Genomic DNA, 17123 nt, shown 5'->3' with positions numbered 1-17123 from the left:
CAGGGACTGTATTTCTTTTTTTTTCTTGACCTCAGTATTAGCAATATTTTTTGGGGCTAGCCTCAGGAAAGGGCAACAAAAGCAAAAATAAACAAACAGGGCTGCATCAAACCAAAAAACTTCTGCACAGCAAAGGACACCATCAACAAAAGGAAAAGGCAACCTACTGAATGGGAGAAGATATTTGCAAATGATACATATGACAAGGGGCCGATATCCAAAGTATATAAAGAACATCTACAACTCAATATCAAAAAAACCAAATAACCCAACTGAAAAATGGGCAGAGAACTTCATAAGACATTTTTCCCAAAGATGACACAAAGATGACCAACAGGCACGTGAAAAGATGCTCAACATCACTAGTCATCAGAACATGCAAATCAAAACCACAATGAGATGCCACCTTGCACCTGTCAGAATGGCTGTTATCAAAAAGACAAAATATAACAAGTGTTGGCAAGGACGTGGAGAAAAGGGAACCCTTATGCACTGCTGGTGGGAATGTAAATTGGTGCAGCCGCTATGAAAAACAATTTAGGGTTCCCCCCAAAATTAAAAATAGAACTACCATACAATTCAGCAATTCCACTTCTGTGTATTTTTTTTGAAAGGACTGTTTCTTTTTTTTATTATTGTGGTCACATTGGTTTATAACATTATATAAATTTCAGGTGTACATCATTATATTTCGATTTCTGTCTAGACTACATCATGTTCGGCACCCAAAGACTAATTACAATCCGACCCCACACACGCGTGCCTAGTCACCCCTTTCACCCTCCTCCCTCCCCGCTTCCCTCTGGTAACCACCAGGGACCGTATTTCTATGGCCAGCTCCTAGAAGAGTGCCGGGCTCTTGGTGGGTGCTGAGCACACGTCCGTTTCTCACAGTAGTGGGCCTCTTCTTTCAGCACCCATAGGTTCTCCTGGGGAACTTTAAAAAAGGCACAGGTCGTTGGGTGCCACCTCCAGGGGTTCTGATGGGGTCCGTCTCGGTTCGGGTCTACGAATATGTATTTTAGGTGGGGCTCAGGGTGATTCTGAGGCAGGTGGCCTTGAGACTTTGAGGAGCGCGGCCCCGTTCCGTAAATCCTCACACAGTCATCATCCCATTTAATCCTGACGTACCTCTGGGACGTCCATCTCAAGGCCGGGGATTCTACAGGATATGGAAAAGCTTGTAATATAGTTTTTTTTTTTTTCCCGACAGGTGATACATTCACATGCATCAAAGATCAAAAAAAATGAAAGGCTATACAATGAGAAGCCTGCCTTACACTATCTCCCCATCTGACCCCCTTCGTGGCCCCCACTTAGGAAGCCACTTTTATGAGTTGCTTGGATAAACTTCTGGTGCTTCTTTAGGCAAATGCAGGAAAATTCCAGTGTATATATTTATTTCTTCCCTTTTTAAAAACAAAGTAGTCATCCTTTGTGCTGTTTTGCATCTTGCTTCTTTTACGCTTAACAATATATTCTGGGAGATTTCTTCCATCAGTATATAGAGAGCCTTCTTGCTTTTTAAGCTGCTAGCGTTCTACTTGGGGGAGGTACCATAGTTTATTAACCAGCCCCAGAGATGGAAACTTGGCTTATTTACTTTTATGGGGTAGGAGGCTGTTACCAACAGTGCCCCAGTATGAAATCTTACTACATTGTTACTTTGGGCGTTAAGTGTGCAGGCGTATCTGCAGGATGAATTCTCAGAAGCAAATTGTTGGGTCCAAGGGTCATATGCCTTTGTAATTTTAATGGATCTTGCCAGATCTCTCTGGGCTGATCATTTTGCATCTCCACTAGTAATAAAGGAAAGTCCCAGGGCTGGCCTAGTGGCTTAGTAGTTAAGTTCACAAGCTCCGCTTTGGCAGCCCGGGGTTTGTGGGTTCGGATCCTGGGCCTGTACATACACACTGCTCATCAAACCATGCTTTGGCAGCATCCCACATACAAAATAGAGGAAGATGGGTGCTGGTATTAACTCAGGGACAATCTTCCTCAAGCAAAAAGAGGAAGACTGGCAACAAATGTTAGCTCAGGGCCAATCTTTCTCACCAAAAAAATAAATAAAAATAAAGGAGAGCCCCCATTTCCCTATAACCTTTCTAATAAACTGTTGTCAAATTTTGGGGTTTTTACAAATCTGATAGGTAAGAAGTGCTGCCTCCCTGTAGTATAGCATTTTTAAAATAACTTTAATCTGGACATAAATGACGTGCAATAAATGGCAAATTGTTTTTAACTTTTTTTTTTTCAAGATTGGTGCCTGAGCTAACAACTGTTGCCAATCTTTTTTTTTTTATGCTTTTTCTCCCCAAATCTACCCAGTATGTAGTTGTATATTTAGTTTTGGGTCCTTCTAGTTGTGGCATGTGGAATACTGTCTCAACATGGCCTGATGAGTGGTGCCATGTCCATGCCCAGGATCCGGACCAGCAAAACCCTGGGCACCAAAGTGGAGCGCACGAACTTAACCACTCAGCCACGGGGCCAGCCCTAATGGCAAATTTTTAAAGCATACAATTTGACTGAGTTTTGACATATATACATCTGTAAAACCATCACCACAGTCAAGATAGTGAACGTATCCATTACCCCCACAAGCTTCCTCGTGCCCCTTTGTAATCAATTTCTTCCTGCACCTCCTTCAACACTAATCTTATTTCTGTCACTGTGAGATTGTTTGCATATTTCAGAACCTCTGTATAAATGCAATGATATAGTACATACTCTTTTTTCGGTCTGTTTTTCCTATTCTGCATCATTATTTGAAATTTATCCACGTTGTTGTGGGTATATTAATAGATATTTTTTACTGCTGAGTAGTATTCCATTTTACAGGTAAGCCACAATTTGTTTATTCATTCACCTGTTGGGGGCCAGTTAGTTGGTTTCTAGTTTTGGACTATTAAAAATAAGCTGTTATGAAGATTCATGCACGGTCTTTGTGTTGACATATGTGTTCATTTCTCTTGGGTAAATGCCTACCTATTTACCTAGGCAGTAGGGTCTTGGGTACCCAAAGTGTGCATGCACACATCCCCTTTGACTCTCAAACCTTTGGATTGCTTCCTGATCCTATGGGATGGATGTGGCTTAGAGGAAGGCCAGATTAGGACCCTCTACAGCATGAGGTCCCAGGGCATGACCCCCTCACGATGGGCTAAGCTTGAGACTGCAGCTGTGTTGAGTACTTACTATTTTGTAGACATAGGGAATACTGAGATTTTCTTTTAAATGCCCATTCTTTGAAAAGTTCATGTTCTGGGAGATGAGGAAGATGAGTAGACATCATCTTGATCCTGGGTGACGCATGAGTGAATCAGGAATGACTTGGGTGACTGGGGCCACCATGGTTGGCTCTGAGGAGCATTGGACCCACGTCCAGCTTCACGTCTTAGGATATTTGTCCAGCCAGCCAGCATCGCTATTTTCTAAGAGCTACTGTGTTTTTTCAGGAGCTGCCGATAGTACAATTACTAAAGTTTCAGAGATCTGTTTGTTTAGTGGCGAACCTAGATGAGGAAACGGACGCTTGGGACAGGGTGATGGCTGATGTGGTAGAGGGAGGTTTCTAAAGGAAGCCCCATGAGGACAGCAGCTGTGGTCTGTCTGTCACTACTGTCTCCCCATAACATTGCCTGGTACATAATGGACATGCAGGGTGTTTCATGTTGAGTGCAAGAAGCAGCAGGTACTGGGTAGAGTGTGATCTGACGCTGTATGCATTTGCTAGGGGTGACTTGCCTTGAGGAGGGGGCACTTGGGCTGTTGTAAAGGGTGAGTCCCATCCAGGTGGCTCAGGATATTCCAAGTGGCTCCAGGAGGGCAGGAAGGGTTGAGGGGGAAGTGGAGAAAGGGGAGGCCCGACAGGCAGGAGTGTTCCTTGTAATGTCTGCGAAGGAGTTTGAATGTCAATATTTGATCTTCTTGGGAAAACACCGACATAGTGTAGACAGTACAGTGGCATGCTAAGATGTTAATTTTTAGAAATCCCTCTAGCTGCTGTGGGAGGGATGGACAGGAGAGCCTGGATTGGGAGAGGCAGGGAAAGCAGAGAGGAGGCCATTGACGGACACCTGGAGAAAGATGGCGTAGCCTGCCTGGGACAGATCTGTCGTAACTATAAAATATGGTGCTGATGGAAAAGAAGGGAGCAGAGCCAAGGAACTTTGGAGAAGGTGAGGAACTCCAGCCTAAAGGGCCAAACCAGCCCTTGAAATTCTCCAGGCTGGGTCTCCACCATCGAAGCCAAGAGAAAGGCCGGCATATATGTTTTTTAATTGAGATATGATCCCCACATTGTAATAATCACCCCTTTGACGTGTGCAATTCATTGAGCTCCAGTATATTTAGAAAAGAATGCAACCGTCACCACCATTAATTCCAGAACATTGTCATCATCTCCAAAAGAAACCCCATAGCCATTACCAGTCCCCTCCTACCCGCTTCTCCCCACTTTTGTCCCCCACCTCAACCCCTAGTCATTGGCTGCTCACTCTATGCATTTGCCTATTCTGGACATTTCATGCAAATGGAAGGTCAGGACATGTTAAGATAAACCAAGGAAAGAGACGCATTCTGTGCAGATGCGCCATGAAATGGGTGTGATGGGCACTAGAAGGTGGTGAACTGTGAAGTGCTGCGGGTGGCTGAGGCCCCAGGGAACCCTGGCCGCCTCCGCAGCATTGAGAAAACGTTTGCCTGAGCGGTCTGTCACTTTCTTCTTATTTAAAAAAACCTCTCTTAGTGCAACAGACAAACAATTTAAATGAGGAGAGATTTTACGAAAAAATACTATGTTATTACATCCAATCTATTACCCCAAAATTGAGGCAGGGAGTCTTGAGGCCTCGTTTTCACCCTGGTCAGCAGCCAAGGAGCCGTGTGACTTCGGGCAGACCCCCACCTCTCCCTGGTCTCCAAAGGCCCTGGCACCTGTGACCCCGCCTGATGCTTCTGGGTGGGCAGATGATGTCCTGGTCCCACTTTCTAGGCATGACTCTGAACTAAGGTTAAGGATTTCTTAATGGGGAGGGGGGGACTTCTTTCATTTTATTTTTTATGATAATAAAACACATACTTCATTCATTATTTAACACACTGATTACTATCTTTGCATAAATCTTTGTGTAGTTGTTCGAAGGTGGAATTACTAGTTCAAAGGATGTAGACGTATTTAAAGCTGTTGGTATATATTACTGAATTATTTTCCAGTGAGGTGGCAAGAAAGTGCCCTTTCACCACACCCTTGTCAGTGTAGCGCCTTTCAAAACCGTTGTCCGTTTACCTGGCGAAACGAAAACGTGTGATGGTTTCCATGCCTTTTTCTTGGATTGCCGGCAGAAGTAAGTATATTTTCAGGGGCTTATCAGTCGTTTGCAGTTCCATTTTTGTGATTTGCCGGTTCCGGCCTTTGCCCATTCGTCCCCTGGGGCAGGCTGCAGGCTGCACAACTCGGGGGGCGCTCTTCACACTGTGTGCATGGGGCCTGGCTTGCCAGTGGGGCTCCTGCCGTCAGGCGCGGTCACCGGGCTGCTTGGTGGATTAACTTTTTGGCAAACTCTCTAGGGCCTAAACAAATGTGTGCCGCTTCTTTCCAATCAGGATGCTTAGGGGACTGCCCAGTTATCCCTAAAAGGCTGCGGGACCCCGGAGCATTCCAGCAAGTCTTAAGGAAGAGGAGCCTTTCTTGTCCCTGCCTCCCCAGGAGGCACGTTTTCTCTGAGGGTAGATTGGCTTTGCCATGGGGCTGTGCCACCACGCGGTGAGTCAAGGGTATAATGCCACCTTAGCCAAAGAGAATCTGTTTTGCATGCCAGGTGGTTTTGCTGAGCAGCTCTACAGACAGTGTGCAGAGGGGAGTTCCTTTAAAGGTCAAAATATCAGTCCATTATTGCAGCTTCCAGTTTCTGAGAAGCAAGGCTGGAATTCAAAGTGTGGCGTGTCTGTGGCCAGAGCCCCCAGAGCAGCCCGGAGCCGGGACCTCCCTAAGGCCTCTTTGGATCTTTGTTTTTCTAAAACGAAAGTCCCTGAGTGGCTCTCCAGTGCCATTTTCCTGATGACTTTGCTGCAGGGCACCGTGATTCCATTGTCCCTTGGCCGAGGAGGAAGCAGAGAGACAGATGAGTGGGTGAGGTGCCCAGGGGCTCCGTGAGTCACCAGCCGCAGGGAAGCTGCGCCTTCCTTCTCAGGGCTCCTGGGTGGCTGCAGAGGGAGGTCGGACCTGTTGTGGCCCCTCCATCTAGACAGTGAGCACAGTGAGTGCTGTGGGGTCTTGGTTGTCCAGCCCCTGGTGTGCTGGGAGCAGCTGGTGTGGTGGACGGAGGCCGGCTTTAGAGGCAGGGTACGGGGTCAGTCACCAGAGAAGGGACGTTGGGCAGGTTTCTTGGCCTCCTTGAGCCTCATTTTCCTCAGCTCTTGGGGGCCTCACCTGTTTGGCCTGAGGACTCACATGCAAAGAGCCTTTCTGAGGACTGAGGAGGGCTCGCCAGATAAAAGCTATTGTTACTCTTGCTTCAAATCCCCGTGGAAACCACCCCTTGCCCCTTCTTGTCCCCCGCTGGCCCTCTCCGCCCAGGCATGGGGTAACTTCTGAAAACCAGACCGACCTCAGCCTGCTTTGCCTGAAGGATTCAGAAAATCCAGGGAAGCTCTCTCCTTCGCGTCACCTAGACTCGGAACCAAGACCTCCACCTCTCTTCACAAGAGGACTGGTTGTAGGGGACGTCCTCCCACAGAGCTGCAGGTGGGCGGTGAGCAGAGCGAGGCCTGCGGAGGTGCCCTGTGGCAGGAGGGGGCACAGGAAGCTCAGTCTGCAGTGGAGACGCCTTCCGAAAGAAGCTCCTGTGTGCTCGGGCCCTGGGAGGGGCATGCAGGTCAGCCCGCCTGTCCGTGTCTGTCCATCGGGTGCGGGTCCTCCACGTCTGTCCAGGGCGCTGCAGCCTTCCTGCTGGGGCCAGGAGGCTTCCAGGGCCCTGCCCCGGCTGCCCCTCCCGCCCACACACCCAGACCTGGAACGCAGGTGGTCAGAGGATGCTGAAAGTGCATGGGGAGAGGAGGTAGACAGACTCAGGAGGACCTGTCCGGCTGTGCTCTCGGCTCTCAGCCATCCTTAACCTTAGGCAGGGCGAGGTCGGAGTCTGTGCAGCCCGGGTCCAGAAATCAGCAGTGCCGAGAGATGTCCCATGGTGCTTGCAGAAAGGAAGAACAGCTTTTTCATCACACCCTTGTCTCTGGCCCCTTTCCCCCTGACCCCTGTCCCCCCAGGTCACAGCTGTCTGATTCTCCCTGCCCAGAAGGCTCCCCCCCTTCTCAGTTCCTTCCTTGCCACACCTCCTCACATCCGGGTAATGCCCTCGCTCTTCCAGCCTGCTCTTACCCAACCACTCCCCTTGGGGGATCCCCAGGGGACTGTACAGGTAACGGAGGGGGGGGGGTAACTTGAAGGACATTCCTTTAATGGGCTGAGTCCAGATAGCATGCTCTTGACTTTTTCCTTTATCTACTTATGGCTTTGTTTATTTGCAGCACCGTTATTGCTTTTTTATTATTAATACCTGCTGATTATTTTAAGATGCAAATCCCACCTCTGCAGTCCACTCCCCACAGGACACCACTTTGTCAGTACAGTGCCAAGCCGTAGACACTTTTCTATGCGTAGTACAAGTGCGTGTTTTTTGCTTTTGTTTTTTACAAAACTGTGATCCTAAGTACAGACGCTTCAGTCATCCCTTGATATCCACGGGGGATTGCTTCCAGGGACCCCCGTGGATGCCAAAACTCATGGGTGCTCAAGTGGCTTATATGAAATGATGTAGTCCAATGAACACAGTGAGCCCTCCACATCCCCGGGGGTATGTTTCTTATTTGCTTTTTTCCCTTTCCTCCATGATGCACAACACTTCATGGCAATCTGTAAGTGCCTTCCTCATTCTTTTCTAGAGACTTCTTTTCTAGAGACTTCTTGGTGGTCCGTTCTATCAGCTGGGTCCATGTTGATAACGCTGAGATGGCTTCCTGTCTTCTGCATTCACAAACCACGCTGCAGGCGCCTATCCTCGTGTGTGTGGTTTTGAGCACAGGAGCCCGTGTACCAGAAAGACCAACTCCTAGAGGTGGAATTGCTGGGCTAAAACCTCTCTGTGTTAGAAACGTTTGAAAGATAGTCTGAAACTACTCTCTAGTAGGGCTGTATCAACTGACACCTCAGATCAACAGGGCATTGGTGTTCCTGTTTCCCAGAGTACTTGCGGGGGCTGAAATTACAAATCTTTTTACTGTTCACATCTGATAAGTGGAAAATGATATTTCACAGCAAGTGAGGTTGAGTTTTCATCCTAATGTATATGGGCCATTTGTTGTCGCTCTTCCAGGCACTTTACAAGGCCTCCTCACCGTTAATGCTGATGAGTGATGTTGAGCATCTTTTCATGTGCTTATTGGCCATATGTTTATCTTCTTTGATAAGAAGATATGTGTGTGTGTGTATATATGTATGTAAGAAGGGGAAATGTCTATTCAATACCTAAGCCCATTTTTGAACCGAGTTGTTTGTTTTTATGTTGTTGAGTTTTAGGAGTTCTCTATATATTCTGGGTATTAATCCCTTATCAGAGATACTATTTGCAAATATTTTCTCCCGTTCTATGAGGTGCTTTTTTTGTTTTTTGGGTTTTTTTTGGTGAGGAAAATTGACCCTGAGCTAACCTCTATTGCCAATCTTTCCTCTTTTTGCTTGAGGAAAATTGTGTCAGTCTTCCTCTATTTTGTACGTGGGATGCCGCCACAGCATGGCTTGACAAGTGGTGTGTGGGTCCACGCCTGGGATCCAAAACTACAAACACTGGGCTGCCGAAACAGAGCACGCAAACTCAACTATGCCACCAGGCCGGCCCCTGATGAGGGGCATTTTTGTTCTGTTGCCATTGTTTTTGATGTGCAAAATTTTAAAATTTTTATCAAGTCCAATTTGTCCATTTTTTCTTTTGTTGCCTGGGCTTTTGGTGTCATATTGAAGAAATCATTGCCTAATCTAATATATGAAGCTTTTGCCCTATGTTTTATTCTGAGTTTTATAGTTTTAGGTCTTACATTTGGGTCTTTGGTCCGTTTTGGGGTAATTTTTATATATGGTGTGAAGTAAGGGTCCAACTGCATTCTTTTCCATGTGGATATACAGTTTGAAATGACAGTCCTCCCCCTGTTGAATGATGTAGGCCCCTTTGACAAAAATCATTTGATCATATATGTGAGGGCTTATTTCTGGGGTCTCTATTCTATTTCATTGGTCTCTATGTCTGTCTTTATGCTACTGCCACACGGTTTCCATTACTGTAGGTTTGTAGTAAGTTTTAAAATCAGGAGGTGTGAGTCCTTCTGCTTTGTTCATAGGCCTTCAGATATTCTCTCTGCCCCTTCCTCTCTCTCTCTCTGTCTCCTTCTTCTGGGACTGCCACAATGCATGTGTTGGTCCACTTGGTGATGTCCCATAGGTCCCTTAGACTCTGTTCAGTTTCCTTCAACCTTTTTTCTTTCTGTTCCTCAGACTCACTAATTTCCATTGTTCTATCTTCAGGTTCACTGAGTCTTTCTTCTGCCTGCTCAAATCTGTCTTTGAACCCTTCTAGTGAATTTTTCATTTCAGTTATTGTACAGTCATGGGTCACTTAGTGACGCAGATACGTTTCTGAGAAATGTGTAGTAAGGTGATTTCATTGTTGTGTGAACATCATAGAGTATACTGAAGGGGAATAAAATTTGCCATTCCAAAATGAATTTCTTTAACATAAAGATTATTTTGGGATAATTAGTTTCTCCCTCTCTCTCTTTTTTTTTTTTTGAGGAAGATTAGCCCTGAGCTGACATCTGCAGCTAGTCCTCCCCTTTTTGCTGAGGAAGCCTGGCCCTGAGCTAACATCCATGCCCATCTTCCTCTGTTTTATATGTGGGACGCCTACCACAGCATGGCTTGACGAGCAGTGTGTATGTACACACCCGGGATCTGAACCAGTGAACCCTGGGCTGCCAAAGCAGAGCGTGTGAACTTAACTGCTCTGCCATGGCCGCTTGGGTTAATTATTTTTAAGAAACAAAAGATCCAGAAAATTCTTTTTGTTACCTCCCCCTTAACTGCCTAAAAGAATTCAGTTAGAAAAAGCTTTCTCAGAAAGCAAGCTGTCACCTTTGTGTAACATGGTCTAGGTGGTAGACAGGGAGGAAGCTAGAAAAGCCTGTTTGTTGGGCTCCCTCTGTGTTCTTCTGTTTCTCTGGCCAAACACTTGTTTTCCAAACATTTGCTCCTTCTCACCTACCTGTGAATTGCCTTCCTTCCCTTTGAGGTCCCTGGCTCTCCCCAACCCCAACATCTTCTCTTATCTTTAGCTGAGGATGGTGTTTAGGATGACAGCGTTCTCCATTTGGGTGAGTTACGCCATTTTCCTGGATTTGTCCCACGTATACATGTGGTTAAACTTTTGTTTGTTTTTCTGCTATTAATGTGTCTCATGTCAACTTAATTCTTAGCTCCACCAGAAGAACCTAGAAGGGTGGAGGAAAATTTCTTCCTCCGCTTCAGTCCTTACACAAACCTGGATGGTATAGCGTACTACCCAGCTAGGCACTAATCTTAGGGGACCGCCGTCGTGGATGTGGTGCATTGTTACTGAAATGTTATGTGATGCGTGACTGTACTTTTTAGCTCCAGAATTTCTTTTTGGTTTCTTTTTCTCTCTTTATCGCTGTTTACATTTTTTTCATCCCTCATTTTCTTACCTTTCTCCACATCTTCTTTCAGTTCTTTGAGCATCTTTGAGACAGCTGTTTTAAAGTCTTTGTCTAGTGGACCTGCCATCAGAGCTTTTTCAGGGAGCATTTGTATTGATTGTTTTTTTTTTCTTTGAATGGGCCCTACTTCCCTGTTTCTTTGTATGCCTTGTGATTTTTTTTGTTGAAAACTGGGCATTCGAATCTAATAATGTAGTAACTCTGGAAATCATACCCTCCTCTTTTCCCAGGGTTTGCTGGGTTTTGTTATTGTTTTTGCTTTTTTTTTTTTTTTAACTGTTGTAGGCTGTCTCTGTGCCAAGGATCAGCGGAAGGTGTGAACTTAAGGGCTCCTCAGGTCTTCTCTGAGCCTTTCCCTGGGCATACTCTCTCACTCTCTAACTTTCCCCATATGCACAGTTGTTTTTGAATATCCTGGTCTTAACATCTGGCTCCCAAAATGGAAAAAAGAGAAAAACGAAGAGAGAAAAAAGGGCACTGGCCCTGTAAATCCCTTGAAAGTCACTTCGGCTCGAGGGAGAGGGGCTTCCAGCAGTGGGGGGACGTGTGACAGCAGTGGCCGCCCACCTCTTTCTCTGCACCTCTGTGGTCAGAGGCAGCAATCAGAGCACAGGTCCCCAGTATTTGGAGGACAGGGTCCTTTTTGCCCACTCTGGCTCCCACAAATTGTGTGCAAGCTGCTCCAGGAGCACGCAGCCGCCTGCCATGTGGCTAAGGGGTGGGTTGGGGGTTGTTGCTACTGTGCTAAGAGCGGAAATTGACCCAAATTAACTGCAATTTATACTTCTTGCCTTTCCCTGGAAGTTGCAAGCCTTCCATAGACTTAGAGTTCCAGAAGAGTTATACAGACAGATTCCACCAGTGCAATTATTGTCCAGGGGGGAGACAGATTCCCGGTGTTTCTGACTTCACCATCTTCCCAGAATTCTCTCCCATTTATTACCATTTTAACCATATTTAAGTACACTCCCCTGGCACTAAGTACATTCACCTTGTTGTGCAACCATCACCACCATCCATCTCCAGAACTCTCTCATCTTGCGAAACTGAAACGCTACTAACCCATTTTACACTAAGGTCCTATTCCCTCCTGCCTCAAGTTCCTAGAAACCACCTTTGTCCTTTCTGTGTTTGCGAATTTGACTCTAGGTACCTCCTATAAATGGAATCAGACAGTATTTGTCTTTTTGTGACTAGTTTATTTTACTTAGAATAATGACTCCAAGGTTCATCCATGTTGTAGCATGTGTCAGAATTCCCTTCCTTTTTGAAGCTGCATAATATTCCCGTGTATGGATATGCCATGTTTTGTTTATCTGTTGATCCATCAATGGACACTTGGATTGCTTCCACTTTTTGGCTATTGTGAATAATGCTGCTGTGTTTATTTATTTTTATTCATTATTATTTGTTCATTTTATTATTATTTATTATTCTTATTGTTTATTTTGTTCCTTTTATTTTCTGTCTTAATTGATTCAAACATGACGTTCTAGAAATATGTAGAAAGGGAAAGTCCCTATTCTTGTGCACGTGATGGTAACCAGTGTTAGGAGTTTGGTATCTTTTCTCTCAGGATTCTTGTTTAGGTATATACTGATGTATAATTTTTTTTTTTTTAAGATTTTTTATTCTTCCTTTTTCTCCCCAAAGTCCCCTGGTACATAGTTGCATATTTTTTTAGTTGCAGGTCCTCTAGTTGTGGCATGTGGGATGCCGCCTCAGCATGGCTTGACGAGCGGTGCCATGTCCGTGCCTAGGATCTGAACTGGCGAAACCCTGGGCTGCCGAAGTGGAACGCACAGACTTAACCACTCGGCCATGGGGCCGGCCCCTGACATATAATTTTTTAAAGTGGGGTTAAATACACTACATGCTTAAATATTTTTTAACGCTTTATTTTATTTATTTTTTAGGAAGATTAGCCCTGAGCTAACATCTGCCACCAGTCTCCTCTTTTTTGCTGAGGAAGACTGGCCCTGAGCTAACATCCATGCCCATCTTCCTCTATCTTTTATATGTGGGACGCCTGCCACAGCATGGCCTCACACGCGGTGCGTAGGCCCGTACCTGGAATCCGAACTGGTGAACTCTGGGCCGCTGAAGTGGAACATGTGAACTTAACCACTGCGCCACTGGGCCGGCCCCTAACATTTTATTTTGAGCTAATTTCAAAGTTCCAGAAAAGTTGTAAGACCATTAAAAGAATTTCCACGTTTCCTTTTTACCACATCTACTTTATCTTCTCTTTCTCGCTTTTTCTTGAGTTTCCTGACAGTGGATCTCAGATGTGATGTCCCTTCACTTCTAAATACTTCAATGTGTATTTCCTAAAATCAAGGACATTCTCTTATATAACCCTAGTACGATGATCAAAATCAGGAGTATAGTGTTGTTATTTAATGTACTGATTTTACTTGGATATCACCAGTTATCTCAATAGTGTCTTTGATAACAAAAGAAAAACTCATATTTTCTCCAGTAACGATAAACATTGAGATGGCTTCCTGCTGTTTACGACTGACTGTCACGTCTCCTTAGACTCATCTAAACAGGAGCAGATATTCAGACTTTCACTTTTATGACATTGAGTGTTTTGAAGAGTGCAGGTCAGTCCTTTTGTAAAATGCTCCTTTGTGTGAGTTCATCTGATGTCTCCTTATGATCAGCTTCAGATTGTGCACTTTTGGCACAAATACCACAGAAATGAGGTGATGTTCTTCTCAATGTGTCGCATCAGAAGACACGTACGTGTTCATCTTTCCCATTGTGAGTGATGTTAACTTTGGCTGCTTCATTGAGATAGGATCTCCTGTAAGTTTTTTTTAATGAGGTAAAATTTACGTTCACAGTGAGATGGACGCATCTTAGGTAAAGAGGTTGGTGAATTTTCTTGGGCACGTCAGTGTAACCAACACCTCAATCAAGATTACATACTATTTGCAATTTGCTTTTTTAATTAAAAAATATGATTTGCACATCTCCCCTTATGGGTTAGTGTCAGTGTTTGTCAAGTGTTCTAGAGAAGGTGCCAGCGTTTGGTTTGGGCTAGCGTTAAGCAGCGTGGTCTTTGGAGTCTTGTAGATGTGAGGTCAGCTTCTGCTCTGACGCTTGTCCTGTGTAGGGTGACTTTTAGCTAAGTCTGAATTTATTCTTCTTTAAAACGAGGATGTCACCTCGCTCAAAACATTGTTTCAAGAATTGAGTCCTTGAAACACCTAAAAGCTCTTACAAGTCAATTTTTTTAAAAAGGGATAAGCCAGTGGAAAACCCAGCAAAGGATGTGAGCACACACTTCACAGAAGTAAACAGCCGTTTATAGAGTCAGTAAACCTACGACAAGATGTGCAGCCTCACTGATGATCAAAGAGATGCAAAGCAGAGCAACAATGAGAGATCACTTATCAGCTATCAGATTGGGAGAGATTAAAAAGCTTCACGACACCCAGTGCTGGCGAGGGTCTCGGGGGTAGACACCGCAGCCCTTGTTGGGGCCACTGTACATTGGCTCTGAGTGTTTGACGAGTGGGTTGGCCTTATTTGTTAAAATTGTAAATGTCTACACCCTTTATTCCAGCAGTTAATCTTAGCAACTTATTCTGCATATGTGCCTGCACAAGTGGGCAAAATATGTATCATTGCGAAACCCGTCAAAGTGGAAACAGCCCAAAGGTTTAATCCTAGGGAAACAGCCATGCAACGAAATTCTATGCAGTGAATGGAAGGAATGAGGAAGTTCTATGCTGACATGAAAAGGTGTTTACAGTGAATTGTAAAGTGAAAAAGAAGTAAATTTAAAACAGCATACAGACTCTTAGGTTCCTTCCAGCGAGAAAAATGTTAGGATTCAGTAATACCACGGTCTGCTGATGACTGTAGTAAATGATCACAACCCAGTCAGGGCTGTTTTTGTTTTGTGCAATAAGTATTTTTTCCAGCAGTTAAGCTTCGTCAGACCGTGTTGTTCTGAGATATTCTGTGGTAGTGCACACGCCTAGGGGCCGGGGTGTGGCCATACTTGTTATAGTTAAAAACTTTGTAGAGAGGCTAGAATTGGGAGCAGCAAACAGTCATTTACAAAATGATGAGTGAGTTCTGTATTTAGGTAGATTAGGAAGGAAATGTGTGTGCCATTTTAGGTGCTATGGAGTGCCAGAGTTCATTTATTCGTTCAACAAACAATTCCTGAGCAGTGGCTGTGCATCAGGCATTGTGGTAGGGGCCGGAGTTACTACCACCTTCACTAAACAAATAATTACTTAAAGTATTACAGAGGACATTGTGAGAGAAGACAGCAACTTATGTGTGTCGTTATAATAATGGGAACGAGGAACCGCTGACAGCAGGAGGGTCGAAGCTCCTGGAGAGCAGGGGCTGTTTTGTTCACAGCGTCTGGGTTCATTGTACTGTGAACAGTGCTTGGCACAGTTGCTTAATGTATGGGATTTGCTAAATGAATGAGTAAGTGAACCGGTGAAGTTATCAAGTCAGGGTTCTATCAGATAATAGCAGACACACTCAACTGAGGATAATTTCAGGAGGGTCTACTTATTAAGGGACATGTAGTTGTGTGTGGGCTGTAGGAGAGCCATGGGGGATGGTGCAGGAGCCCAGGGAGAGGGAGAGGCGTTGTTACTCCCCTGGGTTGGAGGCGATCAGAGGGGAGAGGTTCCTGGAACGGGGAGGGAACCAGATTCACCCTCTCCCTCCCCGTTTCCTGCCACGTCCGCCTGGGAGCCAGACAGCAGAGAGCCGATGCCGTCACCAGGCTGCCGAGAGCTGCTCCAGAGATCTGGCCGATCCCCAGGGACCTGTTGCTTTCCATGCAGGGCACCCAACTCCACAAGTAGCCCTGGGAGACGAGGGGCACCATCCCCATTTTGCTGAGGGAACAGAGAGAGATTTGTTGGGTCACTTGCCCTAGTTATAACTGGGGAGATGTGAGCTACTATTCAAAGAAATGCCAGCACGTTTGCGGGCGTGGAAGCCCAGCACGGCCACAGGGTCTGTAAGGACAGCTTGTGGCCTGGTGGCCGAGACCCTCGGTGTCCGCAGGCAGACTGGACGGCTGGGAGGCTGCTTACTTCCTGGGCCAGTCTCCTCATCTGTGAAGACAGAATAACACCCATCTTCGAAAGTTTTCCTGAGGATCAAATGACACAATGATTATAGAAGGCTTGGCCCTCCCTAGACCTCACTGAATGGTAGGTGTCATCAAAGGAAAACCTCAACTCACATCGACCGTGGAACTGTGAAGTTTTGGGAAATATGCTAAAATGCAAAGTGTGTGTTTCCTCTTGGGTGGGAAGGTGTGATTGGTCATTTTTTTGTTAATTGCTTTATACTGGTATTTTTCAGTTTTTGACCGGGAACACACATTGCTCTGATAGGAAAACAGGCAGCTCCCTCCCCCACCTCCTTCCTTTGATCTGAGCCCTTCAGTGCCCTCCCCCTCAGTTCTCTGTGTCAGCCCCAGGCCCCTGGCCGCCGTGCTCTGAGAGGCCAGCATGGCCGGCGGCTGCAGCAGTGGTAGAAGACCATGTTCTCCATTTGGAATTGAGTGACTGATCCTCCGCAGACGCTGCCTCCCTCCTGGGAGCCAGGAGGATGTGAAGTGAGGGCCTGGGGCAAGGATTTGGACCATCAGAGCTTTTAGACTTTGATCTATAGGGGAGGAAGACACTTCCTCTACCCTCTCTGGGTTCATCTGGCTGGAGAACGAATTAAATTCACATGAGACAGAATAATGAGAGAAAATTAAACAAAGCTTTATAACATGCATACATGGGAGAGGCTCAGGCAAGCTGAGCAACTTGCCAAAATGGCTGAAGCCCCCACCTTAAATATCGTATCCAGCTAAAGACAAAGGAGAATGTTGGGGGTGGGGGGAGTCAGTTACAGGAGGTTACCAGAAACAGGAATAAGATTATTATGCAGATTTAAGTCCTTGCCTTTGGTATTGATTAAGAGTTTCTAGAGATAAGGTCATCCCCTTTCTTCTTCCTGGTGCAGAGAGGGAGACACGTTTACTGATGGAGATTTCCCTTACAAATGTAAATGTTTCCCAACAAAGGGCAAGCAAACTCTGCTCCTCAGAGTCACTTTTATTAATAGTAACCAGCCCCCCCAAAATTCTCATGCCAAAGAGACATATCTTGGGGTGGCCAATTCTAGGCCCCCACAGATCCTAATTTGGCATGTTTTCCAATTGGACTTCTAACTGTTCAGCCTTGGGGAGCAGACACTCTTTGCTGCTAGATGCTCGGTGCCTGATTAGTTATATTAATACTCATAATAATCCTGCAAAATGGTGTAATCCACATTTTACAGATTAGAGA

The 17123-nt window shown here is 45.5% G+C and overlaps 1 protein-coding gene across 20 annotated transcripts in view; it reads left to right on the top strand.

Moving 5' to 3' along the window:
• ATP6V1C2 (ATPase H+ transporting V1 subunit C2) overlaps positions 1-17123 on the top strand; it is a 54079-nt gene that overhangs the window by 12962 nt on the left and 23994 nt on the right. The window contains exon 1 of one of the 20 annotated variants that reach the window (XM_070574488.1): positions 6110-6878. The exons of 15 other annotated variants lie outside the window; for them this stretch is intronic. The gene's annotated coding sequence lies outside the window, so the exon portion shown is untranslated. Of the gene's footprint in view, positions 1-6109; positions 6879-15739; positions 15990-17123 lie in introns of those variants that run through there. 4 more of the 20 variants (XM_070574484.1, XM_070574487.1, XM_070574485.1 and 1 more) reach the window with 4 other exon arrangements.

This window comes from Equus przewalskii, chromosome 14, assembly GCF_037783145.1.
Source record: "Equus przewalskii isolate Varuska chromosome 14, EquPr2, whole genome shotgun sequence".
Lineage (NCBI taxonomy): Eukaryota > Metazoa > Chordata > Mammalia > Perissodactyla > Equidae > Equus > Equus przewalskii.
This window is presented reverse-complemented; position numbering and strand designations above follow the sequence as displayed.